At 43.0% G+C, this 26831-nt stretch overlaps 1 long non-coding RNA gene across 1 annotated transcript in view; it reads right to left on the bottom strand.

Annotated features, from left to right (window-relative positions):
- Positions 1-5561: 5561 nt before the first annotated feature.
- LOC138852458 (uncharacterized) overlaps positions 5562-26831 on the bottom strand; it is a 308897-nt gene continuing 287627 nt past the window's right edge. The window contains exon 4 of the long non-coding RNA XR_011391761.1: positions 5562-5756. This is a non-coding gene — a long non-coding RNA (uncharacterized lncRNA). The remainder of the gene's footprint in view (positions 5757-26831) is intronic.

The following is a 26831-nucleotide window of genomic DNA, read 5'->3' on the forward strand; positions in this document are numbered from 1 at the left end:
TATCAAAGAAAGCAACTATCTGGGAATAATGCAGATTCACTGCTGCAAAACTCTTTCGACGGTTTATAGGTAATTTATATACCTAAGAATGCACAGAGTGTAAGTTCATTATCACATTTGCTTAAGACAACCAACCTTAACATTACTGACACAAACTCTACTTATTGTAAACAACTGCGGTGGGGATGAAGCACTGGGGAGGGAAGTAGAGGGGAAGGGGAGAGAGGTACAGAGGAGGGGAAGCACATATAGATGACAGGATAGAGAAGAGATTATAACAGAGGGGATATACCCTTCTGAGGAGAGATATACTGCTCTCCCTGTGACTCATAAGAATATATTCTTCCGCCCCCCCTCCCCCGTGACACAAGGGATATACCCTGCTTATGGCTCATGAGGATATTATGTGTATATTGGAGGGATATACCGGTGGTGGGATCCTTACTTGGTACTGGAGGGAGTCACGTGACCGTGTTGATAATATGACATCACTCGACTCACTGCACGCTATGAATATCCATTGGTGTATGTACACATTACACTCCCTCTCCCTCCCTCTCTCCCTTTCCTCTGCTTAATCAATTTTTGGTTCCTTTCCCCTTTTCTCTCCGACTCTGTCCTCTCTCTTTCTCTCTCTCTCCCTGACTAATTATTAACAAAGCAAATTACAAAAACCATAAAAATGGAGGTAATGACAAGTATATATATATATATATATATATATATATATATATATATATATATATATATATATATATATATATATATATATATATATATATATATATATATATATATATATATATATATATATATATATATGCAAAACAACCACTGTGAAAAAATAGAGAAGTTCCAAGCGCTTTCGTGACTACTCACATTATCAAGGAACAATGAAAGTAAAGCATCAAAGGAAGGTATATAAAGGAATAGCCCACACCTCACAATCAGATCCCACAACAACGAAACACCTGACGCGAGATAGTAGGCTCGCCGGTCGAACTAGACAGGTCCTTAATACAACCCACCAACAAACTATTCTACTCAAGAAATAAGAAATTTAAAAAAAATATTATTTGTCCAATGTATTATTAAATTCTTCCCAAATTCTATTAATTATAAATTGATCTAATTTATATAAACCAAAGGAAATATTCATATTATTGTCAAAACTGCTTTTTATTAAACAGTTATTTGTAGGTTTTCTGTAAATTTTAAATTTGGTTCAGATATGTTGATGATATTTTATGTCTTATGCCCAAAAATGTAGATATACACCATTTCCTTGGCAAATTAAATAGCTTAGCCAATTCTATAAATTTTACTGTTGAATTTGAAGAAAATAACTCATTGCCTTTTCTAGAGGTTTTAATTAATAAGGGTAATAATGAATTAAAATTTAAAATTTACAGAAAACCTACAAATAACTGTTCCTATGTCCACTATTATTCTTCACATCAAGATAGAGTTAAACTGTCTGTTTTCTCATCAATGTTTTTGAGAGCTTTACGAATTTGTAGTCCAGAGTTCATAGATGAGGAAATATCCAAAATTTATGAAATAGGTAATGATTTAAAATACCCAAGAAATGTAATTGACAAATCTTTTAAAACTGCTAGAAATACTTTTTACAATCCAAAAAGGGACAACCAGCCTTATTCAACTAAAAATATGTTGGTTCTCCCTTACCATGAAAACTTGGTTGATATGCCTTCTCTTAAGACTTTTAATATTAAAGTTGTATTAAAAAATCTTGATACAGTAAAAAAACTTTTGATAAAGAATTCCCCCCAAAATGCTGATGGATGTGTCTATAAGATTCCTTGTAAAACTTGCGATAAAGTTTATTACGGACAAACTGGTAAAAATCTCGAACTAAGATTAAAACAACATAAATATAGCATTAGAACTGGACAAGATTCCAATGCTCTATTTATTCATGTAAGAGATTTTAACCATCCAATTGGTTTTCAAAAAGTTGAGAAAGTAGTATCAAGAAAGTCCATGGTCGACAGGAATATAATTGAATCTTGTTTAATAAAAAGCAGTTTTGACAATAATATGAATATTTCCTTTGGTCTATATAAATTAGATCCATTTATAATTAATAGAATTTGGGAAGAATTTAATAATACACTGGACAAATAATAATTTGTTAAATTTCTTATTTCTTGAGTAGAATAGTTTGTTGGTGGGTTGTACCTGTCTGGTTCGACCGGCGAGCCTATCTCGCGTCAGGTGTTTCGTTGTTGTGGGATCTGATTGTGAGGTGTGGGCTACCCCTTTATATACCTTCCTTTGATGCTTTACTTTCATTGTTCCTTGATAATGTGAGTAGTCACGAAAGCGCTTGGAACTTCTCTATTTTTTCACAGTGGTTTATTTTGCATATATATATATATATATATATATATATATATATATATATATATATATATATATATATATATATATATATATATATATATAGGACCAGTGCTGTTTCTGGTATTTGTGAACGACATGGCGGAAGAAATAGACTCCGAAGTGTCCCTGTTTGCAGATGACGTGAAGTTGATGAGAAGAATTCATTCGATCGAAGACCAGGCAGAACTACAAAGGGATCTGGACAGGCTGCAGACCTGGTCCAGCAATTAGCTCCTGGAGTTCAACCCCACCAAGTGCAAAGTCATGAAGATTGGGGAAGGGCAAAGAAGACCGCAGACGGAGTACAGTCTAGTGGGGCCAGAGACTACAAACCTCACTCAAGGAAAAAGATCTTGGGGTGAGTATAACACCAGGCACATCTGAAACGCACATCAACCAAATAACTGCTGTAGCATATGGGCGCCTGGCAAACCTCAGAACAGCATTCCGACATCTTAATAAGGAATCGTTCAGGACCCTGTACACCGTGTACGTTAGGCCCATATTGGAGTATGCGGCACCAGTTTGGAACCCACACCTAGCCAAGCATGTAAAGAAATTAGAGAAAGTGAAAAGGTTTGCAACAAGACTAGTCCCAGAGCTAAGAGGTATGTCCTACGAGGAGAGGTTAAGGGAAATCAACCTGACAACACTGGAGGACAGGAGAGATAGGGGGGATATGATAACGACATACAAAATACTGAGAGGAATTGACAAGGTGGACAAAGACAGGATGTTCCAGAGATTGGACACAGTAACAAGGGGACACAGTTGGAAGTTGAAGACACAGATGAATCACAGGGATGTTAGGAAGTATTTCTTCAGCCACAGAGTAGTCAGTAAGTGGAATAGTTTGGGAAGCGATGTAGTGGAGGCAGGATCCATACATAGCTTTAAGCAGAGGTATGATAGAGCTCACGGTTCAGGGAGAGTGACCTAGTAGCGACCAGTGAAGAGTCAGGGCCAGGAGCTAGGACTCGACCCCTGCAACATCAACTAGGTGAGTACAACTAGGTGAGTACACACACACTAACACACAAACCAGCTTATTAACTAACATTTCAGATACTGCTTCATCCATCATCAGAATCCAAAACTTTTGCAGTAATATGAACAATAACACAAGATCACACAAGTTATAATTCTAATGACAACATAAATAAAGTAAGAACAGTAAAATAATCCTACCTAAATGAGACTCATTTACAGCAGAATTAAACTAAGATAACTACGTATACAACTGACAAATTTGGAAGATGATTAAGTGAAGCTAAAAACAGCACAACCAAACTTAAACATTTAATATATAATAATAATAATAATAATAATGCAGCTCAATAATACAACAATACAAGATAGTATTAGTAAAATTATACCCTCAGAAAATTCATATGTATATATATGTATATATATGTATATATATGTATATATATATATATATATATATATATATATATATATATATATATATATAGATAGATAGATAGATAGATAGATAGATAGACAGATAGATATATGTATATGTGTGTATGTGTACTCACCTAACTGTACTTACCTAATTGTGATTGCAGGGGTCGATTCACAGCTTTTTGCCCCGCCTATTCGCTGGTCGCTACTAGGTCCACTCTCTCCCTGTTCCATGAGCTTTATCGTACCTCTTCTTAAAGCTATGTATAGATCCTGCCTCCACTACATCACTCTCCAGACTATTCCACTTCCTGACAACTCTTTGACTGAAGAAATACTTCCTAATATCCCTTTGACTCATCTGGGTCTTCAACTTCTAATTGTGACCCCTTGTTGCTGTGTCCCCTCTCTGGAACATCCTCTCTCTGTTCACCTTGTCAATTACACTCAGTATTTTATATGTCGTTATCATGTACTCCCCTCTCTTGTCTTCCAGTGTCGTTAGGTCGATTTCCCTTAATCTCTCCTCGTAGGACATGTCCCTTAGCTCCGGAACTAGTCTCACTGCAAACCTTTTCACTTTCAATAATTTCTTGATGTGCTTGACCAGGTGTGGGTTCCATGCCGGTGCTACATGCATCAATATGGGTCTGACGTAGACAGTGTCGTGAATGACTCCTTACTCAGATGTCGAAACGCTATTCTTAGGTTTGCCAGATACCCACATGCTGCAGCAGTTATTTCGTTGATGTGAACCTCAGGAGATGTGCTGGGTATGATGCTCACCCCAAGATCCTTTTCCTTGAGTAAGTTTTGCGGCCTTTGACCTCCTCCGTCTGCCGTCTTCTCTGTCCTTCCCCAAACTTCATGGCTTTGCACTTGCTGGGGTTAAACTTCAGGAGCCATTTGTTAAACCAGGCTTGCAGCCTGTCCAGATCCCTTTGTAGGCTTACCTGATCCTCATCCACTTGTATTTTTCTCATTAGCTTCACATCGTCTCCAAACTGGGGCACCTCTGAATCTATCCCTTCTGTCATGTTATTCACATAGAAACAGCAGCGGACCTAGGACTGACGTGGGCATGTACCTAACGTTAAATAAAGTATGTATTATTGACTCACTCTTTGGTGTATTTGTTTCCTTACCTTAATTTAATGTTAGTATATGCGATATTTGTTATGGTGTTGTTCTTATGGTCACTGTGCAGTTCCCACACTGTTCACAAGCACGTGTTAATATCTGCCACACTCTTCACACCCACGTGTTAATATCTGCCAAACTGTTCACACCCACGTGTTAATATCTGCCACACTGTTCACACCCACGTGTTAATATCTGCCACACTGTTCACACCCACGTGTTAATATCTGCCACACTGTTCACACCCACGTGTTAATATCTGCCACACTGTTCACACCCACGTGTTAATATCTGCCACACTGTTCACACCCACGTGTTAATATCTGCCACACTCTTCACACCCACATATAATATTCCCACAGAGTCGCATATCTCACAGTCAGGATAAAATCTCTTTCAACATTTTCACCACAAATACAGAGTACAATCCTCCATCGCTGGGGTCTTTATAAAATAGTTTCCCTCGGAATGCCCGAAAAAGTATAGGTAGCTTCCAACGAGAAAATAAAAAGTATATAAAAAGTACATTTTACAGATAAGTTTGAGGGGAAAAGTTCAACTTTGGAAGGGTGAGTAACACAAATTCGCCAGCAATATTAATTTTCGTTTATTCTTCCAACACAAAATATTACGGATTTGCACAGCTGATCGTAAAACAATTTTGTGTGTGTGTGTGAGAGAGTGAGGGGCTGGGAATGCCTGGCCTCACCACCAGACTTGTTACCTTGTATATTTTGCGTGTCATTACGCAACTTTTGCAGGTATTTGAAGTCGCACATTCGCCTGACGTTCACGCTTTTCATCTGAAATGATGCAAGTTATTTTGACGCTACAGTTGATAGGTGTGTGGATTTCAACATTACTTCAAAACACCGCCAGGACGAAGCACAGCCCAGAGGCTCCAGAGTTTACATAATCTTACCATTAACAGTGATGTGATTTGCTGTTTCCTGTACAAGCTATATGAACGTGTCTCTGAATGGTTGGGTGTCTGGACACTAAAATATAGATTTCTAGTATATTTGGAAACAAAAATATAGATTTCTTGCGTGTCTGAACACTAAAATATAGATTTCTAATATGTTTGGACACCAAAATATAGATTTCTAGTGTGTGTTGGTCCGCACACATTACATTTCAAGTGACTGACATTACTATACAAACCTCAAGTGGAAGTTAACCTGAGTCAAGCTGTGACAATGTGTTGACAGTTTGTTAATCTTTTGCTGTCTGCTCAGACAGGTTTTGCTTGACACATTTCATTATGATACGCAAATAATGGATGCGCTAGTTCTTACCTGCACTGTTCTGCTTTTCTCCAACTCGTTGGCTAGTTCATTTCTAATTCGTTGGCTAGTTTATTCTAACTCGATGGTTAATTTATTTATTTCTGACTCGTTTTGCTTGTTCATTTTCAACTCGTTGGCTAGTTCATTTCTAACTCGAAGGCTAGTTTACTTATAATTCTTTGGCTAGTTCATTTCTAACTCTTTGGCTAGTTCATTTCTAACTCTTTGGCTAGTTCATTTTTAACTCTTTGGCTAGTTCTTTTCTAACTGTTTGGCTAGTTCTTTTCTAACTGTTTGGCTAGTTCTTTTCTAACTGTTTGGCTAGTTCACTTCTAACTCGATGGCTAGGTCATTTCTAACTCTTTGGCTAGTTCATTTCTAACTCTTTGGCTAGTTCTTTTCTAACTCTTTGGCTAGTTCTTTTCTAACTCTTTGGCTAGTTCGCTTCTAACTCGTGTTCTAGCACATTTGTAACAATGGTTTTTAAGCTTCTGCTTTAGAAATCAAATATATTCGATATTCTCTTTGTGTAATGTTAGTTTATCCAGGGTATTGAATTTACAAAGCTCCTGGAAGTCTATGTGGGGTTTACGACACACAAATATTGAACTTCACTTTATTTGACAATAATCTGTGTCCGGACTTATACATCAGCAATCTAGGTATAGACCTCAGGCTATTTATATCAGGTACTGAGGATAGACCTCAGGCTATTTACATCAAGTACTGAGGATAGACCTCAGGCTATTTATATCAGGTACTGAGGATAGACCTCAGGCTATTTACATCAAGTACTGAGGATAGACCTCAGGCTATTTACATCAGGTACTGAGGATAGACCTCAGACTATTTACATCAGGTACTGAGGATAGACCTCAGGCTATTTATATCAGGTACTGAGGATAGACCTCAGGCTATTTACATCAAGTACTGAGGATAGACCTCAGGCTATTTACATCAGGTACTGAGGATAGACCTCAGGCTATTTACATCAAGTACTGAGGATAGACCTCAGACTATTTACATCAAGTACTGAGGATAGGCCTCAGACTATTTACATCAAGTACTGAGGAAAGACCTCAGACTATTTACATCAAGTACTGAGGATAGACCTCAGACTATTTACATCAAGTACTGAGGATAGACCTCAGGCTATTTACATCAAGTACTGAGGATAGACCTCAGACTATTTACATCAAGTACTGAGGATAGACCTCAGACTATTTACATCAGGTACTGAGGATAGACCTCAGACTATTTACATCAAGTACTGAGGATAGACCTCAGACTATTTACATCAGGTACTGAGGATAGACCTCAGACTATTTACATCAAGTACTGAGGATAGACCTCAGACTATTTACATCAAGTACTGAGGATAGACCTCAGACTATTTACATCAGGTACTGAGGATAGACCTCAGACTATTTACATCAAGTACTGAGGATAGACCTCAGACTATTTACATCAAGTACTGAGGATAGACCTCAGACTATTTACATCAAGTACTGAGGATAGACCTCAGACTATTTACATCAGGTACTGAGGATAGACCTCAGACTATTTACATCAGGTACTGAGGTTAGACCTCAGACTATTTACATCAAGTACTGAGGATAGACCTCAGACTATTTACATCAAGTACTGAGGATAGACCTCAGACTATTTACATCAGGTACTGAGGATAGACCTCAGACTATTTACATCAAGTACTGAGGATAGACCTCAGACTATTTACATACAAGTACTGAGGATAGACCTCAGACTATTTACATCAGCTATTTACATCAAGTACTGAGGATAGACCTCAGACTATTTACATCAAGTACTGAGGATAGACCTCAGACTATTTACATCAAGTACTGAGGATAGACCTCAGACTATTTACATCAAGTACTGAGGATAGACCTCAGACTATTTACATCAAGTACTGAGGTATAGACCTCAGAGACCTCAGGCTATTTACATCAAGTACTGAGGATAGACCTCAGACTATTTACATCAAGTACTGAGGATAGACCTCAGACTATTTACATCAAGTACTGAGGATAGACCTCAGACTATTTACATCAGGCTATTTACATCAAGTACTGAGGATAGACCTCAGACTATTTACATCAAGTACTGAGGATAGACCTCAGACTATTTACATCAAGTACTGAGGATAGACCTCAGACTATTTACATCAGGTACTGAGGATAGACCTCAGACTATTTACATCAAGTACTGAGGATAGACCTCAGACTATTTACATCAAGTACTGAGGATAGACCTCAGGCTATTTACATCAAGTACTGAGGATAGACCTCAGACTATTTACATCAAGTACTGAGGATAGACCTCAGACTATTTACATCAAGTACTGAGGATAGACCTCAGACTATTTACATCAAGTACTGAGGATAGACCTCAGACTATTTACATCAAGTACTGAGGATAGACCTCAGACTATTTACATCAAGTACTGAGGATAGACCTCAGACTATTTACATCAAGTACTGAGGATAGACCTCAGGCTATTTACATCAAGTACTGAGGATAGACCTCAGACTATTTACATCAGGTACTGAGGATAGACCTCAGACTATTTACATCAAGTACTGAGGACCTCAGACTATTTACATCAGGTACTGAGGATAGACCTCAGACTATTTACATCAAGTACTGAGGATAGACCTCAGACTATTTACATCAGGTACTGAGGATAGACCTCAGACTATTTACATCAAGTACTGAGGATAGACCTCAGACTATTTACATCAGGTACTGAGGATAGACCTCAGACTATTTACATCAAGTACTGAGGATAGACCTCAGACTATTTACATCAAGTACTGAGGATAGACCTCAGACTATTTACATCAGGTACTGAGGATAGACCTCAGACTATTTACATCAGGTACTGAGGATAGACCTCAGACTATTTACATCAGGTACTGAGGATAGACCTCAGACTATTTACATCAGGTACTGAGGATAGACCTCAGACTATTTACATCAGGTACTGAGGATAGACCTCAGACTATTTACATCAGGTACTGAGGATAGACCTCAGACTATTTACATCAGGTACTGAGGATAGACCTCAGATCTATTTACATCATCAGGTACTGAGGATAGACCTCAGACTATTTACAGGACTATTTACATCAAGTACAGGATAGACTGAGGATAGGATAGACCTCAGACTATTTACATCAGGTACTGAGGATAGACCTCAGACTATTTACATCAGGTACTGAGGATAGACCTCAGACTATTTACATTACATCAGGTACTGAGGATAGACCTCAGACTATTTACATCAGGTACTGAGGATAGACCTCAGACTATTTACATCAGGTACTGAGGATAGACCTCAGACTATTTACATCAGGTACTGAGGATAGACCTCAGACCTCAGACTATTTACATCAGGTACTGAGGATAGACCTCAGACTATTTACATCAGGTACTGAGGATAGACCTCAGACTATTTACATCAGGTACTGAGGATAGACCTCAGACTATTTACATCAGGTACTGAGGATAGACCTCAGACTATTTACATCAGGTACTGAGGATAGACCTCAGACTATTTACATCAGGTACTGAGGATAGACCTCAGACTATTTACATCAGGTACTGAGGATAGACCTCAGACTATTTACATCAGGTACTGAGGATAGACCTCAGACTATTTACATCAGGTACTGAGGATAGACCTCAGACTATTTACATCAGGTACTGAGGATAGACCTCAGACTATTTACATCAGGTACTGAGGATAGACCTCAGACTATTTACATCAGGTACTGAGGATAGACCTCAGACTATTTACATCAGGTACTGAGGATAGACCTCAGACTATTTACATCAGGTACTGAGGATAGACCTCAGACTATTTACATCAGGTACTGAGGATAGACCTCAGACTATTTACATCAGGTACTGAGGATAGACCTCAGACTATTTACATCAGGTACTGAGGATAGACCTCAGACTATTTACATCAGGTACTGAGGATAGACCTCAGACTATTTACATCAGGTACTGAGGATAGACCTCAGACTATTTACATCAGGTACTGAGGATAGACCTCAGACTATTTACATCAGGTACTGAGGATAGACCTCAGACTATTTACATCAGGTACTGAGGATAGACCTCAGACTATTTACATCAGGTACTGAGGATAGACCTCAGACTATTTACATCAGGTACTGAGGATAGACCTCAGACTATTTACATCAGGTACTGAGGATAGACCTCAGACTATTTACATCAGGTACTGAGGATAGACCTCAGACTATTTACATCAGGTACTGAGGATAGACCTCAGACTATTTACATCAGGTACTGAGGATAGACCTCAGACTATTTACATCAGGTACTGAGGATAGACCTCAGACTATTTACATCAGGTACTGAGGATAGACCTCAGACTATTTACATCAGGTACTGAGGATAGACCTCAGACTATTTACATCAGGTACTGAGGATAGACCTCAGACTATTTACATCAGGTACTGAGGATAGACCTCAGACTATTTACATCAGGTACTGAGGATAGACCTCAGACTATTTACATCAGGTACTGAGGATAGACCTCAGACTATTTACATCAGGTACTGAGGATAGACCTCAGACTATTTACATCAGGTACTGAGGATAGACCTCAGACTATTTACATCAGGTACTGAGGATAGACCTCAGACTATTTACATCAGGTACTGAGGATAGACCTCAGACTATTTACATCAGGTACTGAGGATAGACCTCAGACTATTCAAGTACATCAGGTACTGAGGATAGACCTCAGACTATTTACATCATGTACTGAGGATAGACCTCAGTCTATTTACATCAGGTACTGAGGATAGACCTCAGACTATTTACATCAGGTACTGAGGATAGACCTCAGGTACTGAGGATAGACCTCAGACTATTTACATCAGGTACTGAGGATAGACCTCAGACTATTTACATCAGGTACTGAGGATAGACCTCAGACTATTTACATCAGGTACTGAGGATAGACCTCAGACTATTTACATCAGGTACTGAGGATAGACCTCAGACTATTTACATCAGGTACTGAGGATAGACCTCAGACTATTTACATCAGGTACTGAGGATAGACCTCAGACTATTTACATCAGGTACTGAGGATAGACCTCAGACTATTTACATCAGGTACTGAGGATAGACCTCAGACTATTTACATCAGGTACTGAGGATAGACCTCAGACTATTTACATCAGGTACTGAGGATAGACCTCAGACTATTTACATCATCAGGATACTGAGGATGAGGATAGGCCTCAGACTATTTACATCAGGTACTGAGGATAGACCTCAGGTACTGAGGATAGACCTCAGACTATTTACATCAGGTACTGAGGATAGACCTCAGACTATTTACATCAGGTACTGAGGATAGACCTCAGACTATTTACATCAGGTACTGAGGATAGACCTCAGACTATTTACATCAGGTACTGAGGATAGGCCTCAGACTATTTACATCAGGTACTGAGGATAGATCTCAGGCTATTTACATCAAGTACTGAGGATAGACCTCAGGCTATTTTTACATCAGGTACTGAGGATAGACCTCAGACTATTTACATCAGGTACTGAGGATAGACCTCAGACTATTTACATCAGGTACTGAGGATAGGCCTCAGACTATTTACATCAGGTACTGAGGATAGACCTCAGGCTATTTACATCAAGTACTGAGGATAGACCTCAGACTATTTACATCAGGTACTGAGGATAGACCTCAGACTATTTACATCAGGTACTGAGGATAGACCTCAGACTATTTACATCAGGTACTGAGGATAGACCTCAGGCTATTTACATCAAGTACTGAGGATAGACCTCAGACTATTTACATCAGGTACTGAGGATAGACCTCAGGCTATTTACATCAAGTACTGAGGATAGACCTCAGGCTATTTACATCAGGTACTGAGGATAGACCTCAGACTATTTACATCAGGTACTGAGGATAGACCTCAGACTATTTACATCAGGTACTGAGGATAGACCTCAGGCTATTTACATCAAGTACTGAGGATAGACCTCAGACTATTTACATCAGGTACTGAGGATAGACCTCAGACTATTTACATCAGGTACTGAGGATAGACCTCAGACTATTTACATCAGGTACTGAGGATAGACCTCAGACTATTTACATCAGGTACTGAGGATAGACCTCAGACTATTTACATCAGGTACTGAGGATAGACCTCAGACTATTTACATCAGGTACTGAGGATAGACCTCAGACTATTTACATCAAGTACTGAGGAAAGACCTCAGACTATTTACATCAGGTACTGAGGATAGACCTCAGACTATTTACATCAGGTACTGAGGATAGACCTCAGACTATTTACATCAGGTACTGAGGATAGACCTCAGACTATTTACATCAAGTACTGAGGATACTTATTATGTTCCTGGCACTCTATCATGCGCCTGGCACTCCATCTGCTCAATGTATTCAAAATTTTTGAAAGGATAATTATTATTATTATTATTATTATTATTATTATTATAAATATTAATAAGTATTAATAATTATTATAATTATTATAAATTTTTTTGCATCTTCTGCAAATATATTCTTGTAAATTATATTTCATTAAGCATATAATCTGTGTGTGTGTGTGTGTGTGTGTGTGTGTGTGTGTGTGTGTGTGTGTGTGTGTGTGTGTGTGTGTGTGTGTGTGTGTGTGTGTGTGTGTGTGTGTACTCACGTAGTTGTGGTTGCAGGGATCGAGTCACAGCTCCTGGCCCCGCCTCTTCACTGTATGTGTGTGTGTGTTCATTTACCTCACCTAACCACTTACCCTTCACCTCCTCTCCCATCTAGTTATTCTTCCTCTTCCTCCTTCTAACCTCATCCCACCTCCATCAACATCACCTCCCACCCCACCCCTTCTTCCTTTCTTCACCCCCCCCATTCCTACCTCCTTTCCCCCGGCCGACATATTCCCAATTCAAGAGCTTGAAAATACAATCAGGCGATGGTAAAAACGTGTGGCGCTCACGGCTGGTGGTGGGGGCCATGGATGAGGGGCCCCCAACCTGCCAAGATTGGCCCCTAAGGTAGTCCAAGCCCCGCGGGGGAGCTGCCTAATATCCTTGTTACACTTCCACCGCTTTTTAACCCAGCTGCTAATGAGGGTTTGCCACAAAAATGGGGTAATGTGAGTTTGACGTGGGAGCCTCGGGAAGGCAGGAACCAGCCTTGTTTTTGAGGCGAGATGAGAGTGAGAGAGAGAGAGAAAGAGAGAGAGAGAGAGAGAGAGAGAGAGAGAGAGAGAGAGAGAGACAGAGAGAGAAAGAGACAGAGAGAGCGAGAGAAGAGAGAGAAAGAGAGAGAGAGAGAGAGAGAGAGAGAGAGAGAGAGAGAGAGAGAGAGAGAGAGAGAGAGAGAGAGAGAGAGAGAGAGAGAGAGAGAGAGAGAGAGAGACAGTGTGAGAGATAAAGGATAAAGAGAGCAGTAGTGGTTCCAGGTTCGTTCCCTATTCTAATTTATTCTATTAAGGAACCCAGTTTAGTTCTAATTTATTCGATTAGATTCCTGTTTTGTTTCTCATTCCGCCGCATTTCATCAAGTGTTTTAGCGAGGTCTTGGAGGCCGGCAGCGCTGGCGAGGTCTTGGAGGCCGGCAGCGCTGGCGAGGTCTTGGAGGCCGGCAGCGCTGGCGAGGTCTTGGAGGCCGGCAGCGCTGGCGAGGTCTTGGAGGCCGGCAGCGCTGGCGGGACGCCTCTCGCCACGCTTTACTGTTCTCTTCAGCTCTCGACTTGAGGGGCAATAATGGATTCTTTATCACCTGCGGCTTCGTATTGACTTCCGCAGCTGTTAGAATACATTCTGCCTCTCCAGCAGCCAATGTGTGGGTGTTAACTACCCTTCCCACCCCCCACCCCCGAGTTTTTTCTTCTGTTTCTCTGTCAGTTGAACATCGTTTGCGTTCACATTTCAGAGTGTGTTCAGCTCTGATTAATTAGAGCAAGTTTTGTCATCATGTGGGAGAGAGATTTTCAGTTTTCCTCGGGGAAGAAAGTGCTGGCTTCTGTGTGCTGGCTTCTGTGTGCTGGCGTCTGTGTACTGAGCGGTTCTGTGCTACCAGCTCTGTGCTGGCGGCTCTGTGCTGGTGGCTCTGTGCTGGCGGCTCTGTGCTACCAGCTCTGTGCTGCCAGCTCTGTGCTGGCGGCTCTGTGCTGGCGGCTCTGTGCTGGTGGCTGGCTCTGTGCTGGCGGCTCTGTGCTGGTGGCTCTGTGCTGGCGGCTCTGTGCTGGCGGCTTTGTGCTACCAGCTCTGTGCTGCCAGCTCTGTGCTGGCGGCTCTGTGCTGGCGGCTCTGTGCTGGTGGCTCTGTGCTGGTGGCTGGCTCTGTGCTGCCGGCTCTGTACTGGTGGCTCTGTGCTGGCGGCTCTGTGCTGGCGGCTCTGTGCTGGCGGCTCTGTGCTTGCGGTTGTGTGCTGGTGGCTCTGTGCTGGCGGCTCTGTGCCGGCGGCTGTCTGCTGGAGGCTGTGTGCTGGCGGCTGTGTGCTGGCGGCTCTGTGTACTGAGCGGCTCTGTGCTGGCGGCTCTGTGCTGGCGGCTCTGTGCTGGCGGCTCTCTGCTTGCGGCTCTGTGCTGGCGGCTCTGTTTGGAGTGGTATTACGCTGAAATCTCTAGATACTATGCAGCCTTTTGTGAGATGGCGAATTATGGGAGGAGTTGCATCTATCCCTCATCCAGAAACACCACGTGATGGATGGGAACCATCTATCCCTCTCCTGAGACACCATGTGTTGGGTGGGATCTTTCTATCCCCCATCCAGAAACACTACGTAACGGGTGGAATCTAACCCTCTCCTGAAGCAGAGTGCAATGGAAGGGTTCTTTTTATCCCTGTTAAGAGATACCATGTCCCGGACGGGTTCTATCTATCTCCTGCCCAGCAACACAAGGCAGTGCGAGAATTTATGGTTCTTAAGACATGTTAACTAAGTTAACAGGAGAATGTAAATAAGAAAACATCTGCTCAAAATGTTAATAAAATCAAATATATAATATTATTTGTGAAGTTAATTAAAAGGCAGATTAAATTTAATACCACAAAATTTACGAATATAAATTCTAGCCATTTTTCTGTAAAAAAAAAAAAATCCTTAATGAAGTTGTAAAACACTGAACTAGAAAGTTGTAGACACTACTAGGAATGACTAGAAATGGTTATTAAGAGGGTAGAGGGTAAAGCCAGCGGCAGGACTCGGTCAGATGACCAAAAGCTCCAGCGGTGGGTCATCATATGACCAAGACCCGCGTCGGGAAGCACTTGTCTCCCGACAAATATTAATCTAAGCTCGGGACGACAGCTTCACTAAGTTCAAGCCCAACTTACCTCACCTGTGCTATCCCTCGCTGCTCTCTCATTTGCTATACAGTAACACAGAAGACGCTACACAGCGCAAAAATGTATAGTTTGACTTAGGTCAGAACAGATGATATGAAAAGTGATTTTAAGGTAATTTGTGGAGGGAATAACTGAAGTAGAAGTTGATAAGTTATTTCACACCCTGGAGAATACCTGGAGAATACCTGGAGAATACCTGGAGTATACCTGGAGAATACCTGGAGTATACCTGGAGTATACCTGGAGAATACCTGGAGTATACCTGGAGTATACCTAGAGAATACCTGGAGAATACCTGGAGTATACCTGGAGTATACCTAGAGAATACCTGGAGAATACCTGGAGAATACCTGGAGAATACCTGGAGTATACCTGGAGAATACCTGGAGTATACCTGGAGAATACCTGGAGTATACCTGGAGTATACCTGGAGAATACCTGGAGTATACCTGGAGAATACCTGGAGTATACCTGGAGTATACCTGGAGAATACCTGGAGTATACCTGGAGAATACCTGGAGTATACCTGGAGAATACCTGGAGTATACCTGGAGAATACCTGGAGTATACCTGGAGAATACCTGGAGTATACCTGGAGTATACCTGGAGAATACCTGGAGTATACCTGGAGAATACCTGGAGTATACCTGGAGTATACCTGGAGAATACCTGGAGTATACCTGGAGAATACCTGGAGTATACCTGGAGAATACCTGGAGTATACCTGGAGTATACCTGGAGTATACCTGGAGAATACCTGGAGTATACCTGGAGAATACCTGGAGAATACCTGGAGTATACCTGGAGAATACCTGGAGTATACCTGGAGAATACCTGGAGAATACCTGGAGTATACCTGGAGTATACCTGGAGAATACCTGGAGTATATCTGGAGAATACCTGGAGTATACCTGGAGAATACCTGGAGTATACCTGGAGAATACCTGGAGTATACCTGGAGAATACCTGGAGTATACCTGGAGAATACCTGGAGTATACCTGGAGTATACCTGGAGAATACCTGGAGAATACCTGGAGTATACCTGGAGAATACCTGGAGTATACCTGGAGTATACCTGGAGAATACCTGGAGTATACCTGGAGTATACCTAGAGAATACCTGGAGAATACCTGGAGTATACCTGGAGTATACCTAGAGAATACCTGGAGAATACCTGGAGAATACCTGGAGAATACCTGGAGTATACCTGGAGAATACCTGGAGTATACCTGGAGTATACCTAGAGAATACCTGGAGAATACCTGGAGAATACCTGGAGAATACCTGGAGTATACCTGGAGAATACCTGGAGTATACCTGGAGTATACCTGGAGAATACCTGGAGTATACCTGGAGTATACCTAGAGAATACCTGGAGAATACCTGGAGTATACCTGGAGTATACCTAGAGAATACCTGGAGAATACCTGGAGAATACCTGGAGAATACCTGGAGTATACCTGGAGAATACCTGGAGTATACCTGGAGTATACCTAGAGAATACCTGGAGTATACCTGGAGTATACCTGGAGTATACCTAGAGAATACCTGGAGAATACCTGGAGAATACCTGGAGTATACCTGGAGAATACCTGGAGTATACCTGGAGAATACCTGGAGTATACCTGGAGTATACCTGGAGAATACCTGGAGTATACCTGGAGAATACCTGGAGTATACCTGGAGTATACCTGGAGAATACCTGGAGTATACCTGGAGAATACCTGGAGTATACCTGGAGAATACCTGGAGTATACCTGGAGAATACATGGAGTATACCTGGAGAATACCTGGAGTATACCTGGAGTATACCTGGAGAATACCTGGAGTATACCTGGAGAATACCTGGAGTATACCTGGAGTATACCTGGAGAATACCTGGAGTATACCTGGAGAATACCTGGAGTATACCTGGAGAATACCTGGAGTATACCTGGAGTATACCTGGAGTATACCTGGAGAATACCTGGAGTATACCTGGAGAATACCTGGAGAATACCTGGAGTATACCTGGAGAATACCTGGAGTATACCTGGAGAATACCTGGAGAATACCTGGAGTATACCTGGAGTATACCTGGAGAATACCTGGAGTATACCTGGAGAATACCTGGAGTATACCTGGAGAATACCTGGAGTATACCTGGAGAATACCTGGAGTATACCTGGAGAATACCTGGAGTATACCTGGAGAATACCTGGAGTATACCTGGAGTATACCTGGAGAATACCTGGAGTATACCTGGAGAATACCTGGAGTATACCTGGAGTATACCTGGAGAATACCTGGAGTATACCTGGAGTATACCTAGAGAATACCTGGAGAATACCTGGAGTATACCTGGAGTATACCTAGAGAATACCTGGAGAATACCTGGAGAATACCTGGAGAATACCTGGAGTATACCTGGAGAATACCTGGAGTATACCTGGAGTATACCTAGAGAATACCTGGAGAATACCTGGAGAATACCTGGAGAATACCTGGAGTATACCTGGAGAATACCTGGAGTATACCTGGAGTATACCTGGAGAATACCTGGAGTATACCTGGAGTATACCTAGAGAATACCTGGAGAATACCTGGAGTATACCTGGAGTATACCTAGAGAATACCTGGAGAATACCTGGAGAATACCTGGAGAATACCTGGAGTATACCTGGAGAATACCTGGAGTATACCTGGAGTATACCTAGAGAATACCTGGAGTATACCTGGAGTATACCTGGAGTATACCTAGAGAATACCTGGAGAATACCTGGAGTATACCTGGAGTATACCTAGAGAATACCTGGAGAATACCTGGAGAATACCTGGAGTATACCTGGAGAATACCTGGAGAATACCTGGAGAATACCTGGAGAATACCTGGAGTATACCTGGAGAATACCTGGAGTATACCTGGAGTATACCTAGAGAATACCTGGAGTATACCTGGAGTATACTTGGAGTATACCTAGAGAATACCTGGAGAATACCTGGAGAATACCTGGAGAATACCTGGAGTATACCTGGAGAATACCTGAAGTATACCTGGAGAATACCTGGAGTATACCTGGAGTATACCTGGAGAATACCTGGAGTATACCTGGAGAATACCTGGAGTATACCTGGAGTATACCTGGAGTATACCTGGAGTATACCTGGATTATACCTGGAGTATACCTGGAGTATACCTGGAGAATACCTGGAGTATACCTGGAGAATACCTGGAGAATACCTGGAGTATACCTGGAGAATACCTGGAGAATACCTGGGGTATACCTGGAGTATACCTGGAGGGTGTTCCTAGGGTCAACGCCCCCGCGGCCCGGTCTGTGACCAGGTCTCGCGGCAGATCAGGACCTGATCAACCAGGCTGGCAGTGTTTACGCTAGAGATGTTACGAAGTCATATTTACAACATTAAGTTGTGTGCAGGCAGCATCCCGTTATATGCTGTTGTATACTAGCATACATCACAGCGCTGCAGGCAGCATCCCGTTATATGCTGTTGTATACTAGCATACATCACAGCGCTGCAGGCAGCATCCCGTTATATGCTGTTGTATACTAGCATACATCACAGCGCTGCAGGCAGCATCCCGTCCTCTCGTGTGTTTGTGTGTATGTGTGTATGTGTGTGTGCATGTGTGTATGTGTGTATGTGTGCGTGTGTGTGTGCGTGTGTGTGTGTGTGTGTGTGTGTGTGTGTGTGTGTGTGTGTGTGTGTGTGAGGGAATGACTACCTCCACATGCTTAACATTACGGGATAGTGAATAAACTTTTCCTGAAAGTCAACTTTCCTGACCATGAGTGACTAGAAGCCATCCTGATGAACTCGAGGATGTGGGAAGTGTGGGAGGGCGAGGAAGGGTGTGGGAAAGGTTGAGAGGGCGAGGAAGGGTGTGGGGAAGTGTGGGAGGGCGAGGAAGGGTGTGGGAAAGGTTGAGAGGGCGAGGAAGGGTGTGGGGAAGTGTGGGAGGGCGAGGAAGGGTGTGGGATAATATGGACTAGCACACTAAGGTCTATCACTCTTATTTAGAGTACCGTTAATGGTCAGTATTTACACTGTAGTGGTGAACTACAATATAAACACTCTCTCTCCCTCCCAATACACGTGAGGGAGAGAAAATATCTGCTTCCCATTACAATATTTTTCTCTTCCCCTGACCTGGTATATAATACTCCTTTAATTACCTTATTTCTAAACCCTATAATCTGTAACCTCTCAAATTGCTTTCTATCCTCCTCAACTACTTCAACTTCCCAAATTATTCATGTTTCTCTTGCTTCTAAAACTGATCAAACTTAAACTACTCTTAGTATAGTATAATCTATAAAATCTATAACCATAAAACTGCTCCAGTTCCTCAAACTGTTATTTTCTCTAGCCTCTATAACCTCTCTAACCTCGTTTCCAAACATTTTCACTTAAAAAAAAAGGCCTCAACCTCAAAATACTCCAAAAATTTTTTACATCTTTCAAAAATGTCTATCTCCTCTCCCCAGGCCGAAAAAAAAAATACAAGCTAGAGTATCCATTGAACAGTTGCAGGAGGCAGCTACGGTTCAGCTGGAATCCAAAATTGTAGGCGGGCGTTTCCTGAGGTAATTCGGGATCTCGTCTGCTCTGAATTTAGAAGTTTCGGCCGCCAAGACTTTTGTTCCCGGAGTTGTGGACCCCGTAATCTTGTATGCAAATCAACTATGAAGCCAGCTCGCTAACTCGGAATATTTTGGAGGGAGAGAGGGGACGCAGCAGTGAGGGAGTGTGGGGAAGAAAGTGGGAGCAAGGGAGAACAGGAGGGAGGGAGAAGGGACGCTAAAGTGCGAAAGGAAGGGTAGTTAGGGAGTTAAATAATGAAGGAGTGTAGTATGGAGAAAGGGAGGGAAGGAGAGGGAGTGAAGTTGTGATGAAGGGCGGGAGGGAAGGAGTGATGGAGGGAAAGGGAAGAAGGTAGCAGGTTATGGAGAGGAAATACATGATGTATTTGTGTGACTCTGGCAGATACGGTCAAGTGAATGTCATGATGGTAGAATGGAAGAGTATGGTGAGAGGGAAGTAGAGAGGTAAGTGAAAGGGAAAGTATGAGAAAAGAGAAATGAGGAGAAAGGAGGAAAGAAGTTCAAGCGATGGAAATGAGTGAGGGGAAATTGGCGATGCAAATGGGGGGAAAGAAAGCTGTTGAGGGGAAAATGGGTGAGTGAAATGGGTGAGGGTGAAAGGGTGAGAGAGGTAGGGGCGAGGGAATAGAGTATGGCTGAAGGGGAAAAGTAAGTGAGACGAGGGAAGAAGGAACAAGTGGAAAGGGTGCAAAGAGAGAGAGAGAGAGAGAGAGAGAGAGTGATCGAAACAAAAGATAAACGAAGGAAACGCCTAAAAACAAGGACAAGGGATGGGAGGAAGAAAATATGTCTATGGAAAAAAGACAGAAGACAGGAACATCACAAAAATAGAAAAAACAGTGTTTAAAAACTAACATAGTACACACACACACACACACACACACACACACACACACACACACATACACACACACATACACACACACACACACACACACACACACATACACACACATACACACACACATACACACACACACACACACAAACACACACACAAAGCACACACACACACAAAGCACACACACATACATACATACACACACACACACACACACACACACACACACACACACACACACACAAAGCACACACACACACATACATACACACATATACTACAGGCCTAGTGCCTAATCGACATGTGCCTAGGACAGAATAGTAACTAACACACACACACACACACACACACACACACACACACACACTATTACAACCCAGGATTTCAAATGGCCTGTTATCCTGGGTGTAAAGGGAGCAAAATAAACACAGCAGAAAAGTTTTGACTTATATTATCCTTCACCAATTTAGAACAGAAGTATGTACACTATATCCACTATGTACAGCAATAGGTATTAGTGCACTCCACGGTAAGCAAGGCAGAATAGAAGCCACTAGAGAGCAGACCGTGCTTCAACCAGCTCTAGAATGGGAATGACAAGGGCAGAGAGGTGAGTGGTACCCACAACACCTCTGCGATTGCCAAAGCCATCGTCTCATTGGCTGGAACCTGGTTACTTGTTGAACGACGGGGCCCCATCATCAACCCTCAGTCACCTGGTTCGCTGGTTGGGGGAGATAGCCTGTAAATGAGGGTGTGTACATGCGCCGAATAAAGGTTACGTACTCTTTGCATGCCACACACACACACACACACACACACACACACATACACGGAATAGGTTATGAACACAAAAGGCCTAGGTTCTATAGGCTTGGCAAGGGCTTAGAGTAATACTTTTGGTTACAACTCGAAAAAAAGGCCCAGAAAAAGCCATTTAAATCTGGGAGGCAAACAATTACAGGCCTGGTATAAGAATGTGGATCTAAGGGTGAGCATAACGCTGAGCATGTCACATGAAGATCATGTCAGCCTTATAACTTCAGCAGCATATGCTGAGTTATTCTAAGTAACACGTTCATAAACCTTAATTAGGAATTAGGACATCATATACGATAGACCTGGTATGCCTTGCCAGCATGGAGGCAGCATGGAGGCAGCTTAGAGGCAGCATGAAGGCAGCATAGAGGCAGCATGGAGGCAGCATGAAGGCAGCATGGAGGCAGCATAGAGGCAGCATGGAGGCAGCATGGAGGCAGCATGGAGACAGCATGGCGGCAGCATGGAGGCAGCATGGAGACAGCATGGAGGCAGCATGGATTCAGCATGAAAGCAGCATGGAGGCAGCTTGGAGGCAGCATGGAGACAATATGGAGGCAGCATGGAGGCAGCATAAAGGCAGCATGGAGGCAGCATGGAGGCAGCATGAAGGCAGCATGGAGGCAGCATGAAAGCAGCATGAAGGTAGCATGGAGGCAGCATGGAGGCAGTATGGAGACAGCATGGAGGCAGCATGGAGGCAGCATTGAGGCAGCATGGAGGCAGTATGGAGGCAGTATGGAGGCAGCATGAAAGCGGCATAGAGGCAGCATGAAAGAAGCATGGAAGTAACATGAAGGCAGCATGAAGTCAGCATGAAGGCAGTATGGAGGCAGCATGGAGGCAGCATGGAGACAGCATGGAGGCAGCATGGAGACAGCATAGAGGCAGCATAAAGGCAGCATAGAGGCAGCATGGAGGCAGCATGGAGGCAGCATAGAGGCAGCATGGAGGCAGCATGGAGGCAGCATGGAGGCAGCATGGAGGCAGCATGGAGGCAGCATGAAAGCAGCATGGAGGCAGCTTGGAGGCAGCATGGAGGCAGTATGGAGGCAGCATGGAGACAGCATAAAGGCAGCATGGAGGCAGCATGGAGGCAGCATGAAGGCAGCATGGAGGCAGCATGGAGGCAGCATGGAGGCAGCATGAAAGCAGCATGGAGGCAGTTTGGAGGCAGCATGGAGGCAGCATAAAGGCAGCATGGAGGCAGTTTGGAGGCAGCATGGAGGCAGTTTGGAGGTAGCATGGAGGTAGCATGGAGGTAGCATGGAGGTAGCATGGAGGTAGCATGGAGGTAGCATGGAGGTAGCATGGAGGTAGCATGGAGGTAGCACGGAGGTAGCATGGAGGTAGCATGGAGGTAGCATGGAGGTAGCATGGAGGTAGCATGGAGGTAGCATGGAGGTAGCATGGAGGTAGTATGGAGGCAGTATAGAGGCAGCATGGAGGCAGCATGGAGGCAGCATGGAGGCAGCATGGAGACAGCATGGAGGCAGCATGGAGGCAGCATGGAGGCAGCATGGAGACAGCATGGAGGCAGCATGGAGACAGCATGGAGGCAGCATGGAGGCAGTATGGAGGCAGCATGAAAGCGGCATAGAGGCAGCATGAAGGCAGCATGGAGGCAGCATGAGGGCAATATGCACGCAGCATGGAGGCAGCATGAATGCAGCATTTGATCATACAGATCAACTCCAGAAGATCCAAAAATTCGCGACGATAGTGAGAGCGGAAATGACAGCGGAAGTAAGAGCGGAAGTGAGAACGGAAGTGAGAGCGGAAGTGGAAGTGGGAGCGGAATTGAGAGTGTAACTACGAGAAGAAACATAAGAGAGGTTAACCAACAAGAACCAAAGAGAGAACGACATTAATAGATACGGTCATGGTATCCAAAATACTTAAGGAACTTGAGAGAATGCTAATAAACAGGGAGAAGGAAATAAGGAGAATAAACAGGGAGAAGGAAATATGGAGAATAGACAGGAAGAGGGAAATATGGAGAATAAAAAGGGAGAAGGAAATAAGGAGAGCATACAGGGAGAAGGAAATAAGGAGAATAGACAGGGAGAGAGAAATAAAGGGAATAAACAGGGAAAAGGAAATAAGGAGAATAAACAGGGAGAAGGAAATAAGGAGAATAGACAGGGAGAAGGAAATATGGAGAATAGACAGGGAAAGAGAAATAAGGAGAAAAAACAGGGAGAAGGGAATAAGGAGAATAAACAGGGAGAAGGAAATAAGGAGAATAGACAGGGAGAGAGAAATAAGGAGAATAAACAGGGAGAAGGAAATAAGGAGAATAAACAGGGAGAAGGGAATAAGGAGAATAGACAGGGAGAGAGAAATAAAGGGAATAAACAGGGAAAAGGAAATAAGGAGAATAAACAGAGAGAAGGAAATAAGGAGAATAGACAGGGAGAAGGAAATATGGAGAATAAAAAGGGAGAAGGAAATAAGGAGAATAAACAGGGAGAAGGAAATAAGGAGAATAGACAGGGAAAGAGAAATAAGGAGAAAAAACAGGGAGAAGGGAATAAGGAGAATAAACAGGGAGAAGGAAATAAGGAGAATAGACAGGGAGAGAGAAATAAGGAGAATAAACAGGGAGAAGGAAATAAGGAGAATAAACAGGGAGAAGGGAATAAGGAGAATAGACAGGGAGAGAGAAATAAGGAGAATAAACAGGGAGAATGAAATAAGGAGAATAAACATCAAGACTGTCACCCTCCTGGCCACTCTTTCCTTCACATAACACTGACCAACCACTTCGCTACAGACCTTCCCCTCATATATCACAGTTACCAACCACTTCGCTACAGACCTTCCCCTCATATATCACAGTTACCAACCACTTCGCTACAGACCTTCCCCTCATATATCACAGTTACCAACCACTTCGCTACAGACCTTCCCCTCATATATCACAGTTACCAACCACTTCGCTACAGACCTTCCCCTCATGTATCACAGTTGCCAACCACTTCGCTACAGACCTTCCCCTCATATATCACAGTTACCAACCACTTCGCTACAGATCTTCCCCTCATATATCACAGTTACCAACCACTTCGCTACAGACCTTCCCCTCATATATCACAGTTACCAACCACTTCGCTACAGACCTTCCCCTCATATATCACAGTTACCAACCACTTCGCTACAGACCTTCCCCTCATATATCACAGTTACCAACCACTTCGCTACAGACTTTCCCCTCATATATCACAGTTACCAACCACTTCGCTACAGACCTTCCCCTCATATATCACAGTTACCAACCACTTCGCTACAGACCTTCCCCTCATATATCACAGTTACCAACCACTTCGCTACAGACCTTCCCCTCATATATCACAGTTACCAACCACTTCGCTACAGACCTTCCCCTCATATATTACAGATACCAACCACTTCGCTACAGACTTTCCCCTCATATATCACAGTTACCAACCACTTCGCTACAGACCTTCCCCTCATATATCACAGTTACCAACCACTTCGCTACAGACCTTCCCCTCATATATCACAGTTACCAACCACTTCGCTACAGACCTTCCCCTCATATATCACAGTTACCAACCACTTCGCTACAGACCTTCCCCTCATATATCACAGTTACCAACCACTTCGCTACAGACCTTCCCCTCATATATCACAGTTACCAACCACTTCGCTACAGACCTTCCCCTCATATATCACAGTTACCAACCACTTCGCTACAGACCTTCCCCTCATATATCACAGTTACCAACCACTTCGCTACAGACCTTCCCCTCATATATCACAGTTACCAACCACTTCGCTACAGACCTTCCCCTCATATATCACAGTTACCAACCACTTCGCTACAGACCTTCCCCTCATATATCACAGTTACCAACCACTTCGCTACAGACCTTCCCCTCATATATCACAGTTACCAACCACTTCGCTACAGACCTTCCCCTCATATATCACAGTTACCAACCACTTCGCTACAGACCTTCCCCTCATATATCACAGTTACCAACCACTTCGCTACAGACCTTCCCCTCATATATCACAGTTACCAACCACTTCGCTACAGACCTTCCCCTCATATATCACAGTTACCAACCACTTCGCTACAGACCTTCCCCTCATATATCACAGTTACCAACCACTTCGCTACAGACCTTCCCCTCATATATCACAGTTACCAACCACTTCGCTACAGACCTTCCCCTCATATATCACAGTTACCAACCACTTCGCTACAGACCTTCCCCTCATATATCACAGTTACCAACCACTTCGCTACAGACCTTCCCCTCATATATCACAGTTACCAACCACTTCGCTACAGACCTTCCCCTCATATATCACAGTTACCAACCACTTCGCTACAGACCTTCCCCTCATATATCACAGTTACCAACCACTTCGCTACACACCTTCCCCTCATATATCACAGTTACCAACCACTTCGCTACAGACCTTCCCCTCATATATCACAGTTACCAACCACTTCGCTACAGACCTTCCCCTCATATATCACAGTTACCAACCACTTCGCTACAGACCTTCCCCTCATATATCACAGTTACCAACCACTTCGTTACAGACCTTCCCCTCATATATCACAGTTACCAACCACTTCGCTACAGACCTTCCCCTCATATATCACAGTTACCAACCACTTCGCTACAGACCTTCCCCTCATATATCACAGTTACCAACCACTTCGCTACAGACCTTCCCCTCACATATCACAGTTACCAACCACTTCGCTACAGACCTTCCCCTCATATATCACAGTTACCAACCACTTCGCTACAGACTTTCCCCTCATATATCACAGTTACCAACCACTTCGCTACAGACCTTCCCCTCATATATCACAGTTACCAACCACTTCGCTACAGACCTTCCCCTCATATATCACAGTTACCAAC

This window comes from Cherax quadricarinatus, chromosome 9 (assembly GCF_038502225.1).
Source record: "Cherax quadricarinatus isolate ZL_2023a chromosome 9, ASM3850222v1, whole genome shotgun sequence".
In the NCBI taxonomy this organism is placed as follows: Eukaryota; Metazoa; Arthropoda; class Malacostraca; order Decapoda; family Parastacidae; genus Cherax; species Cherax quadricarinatus.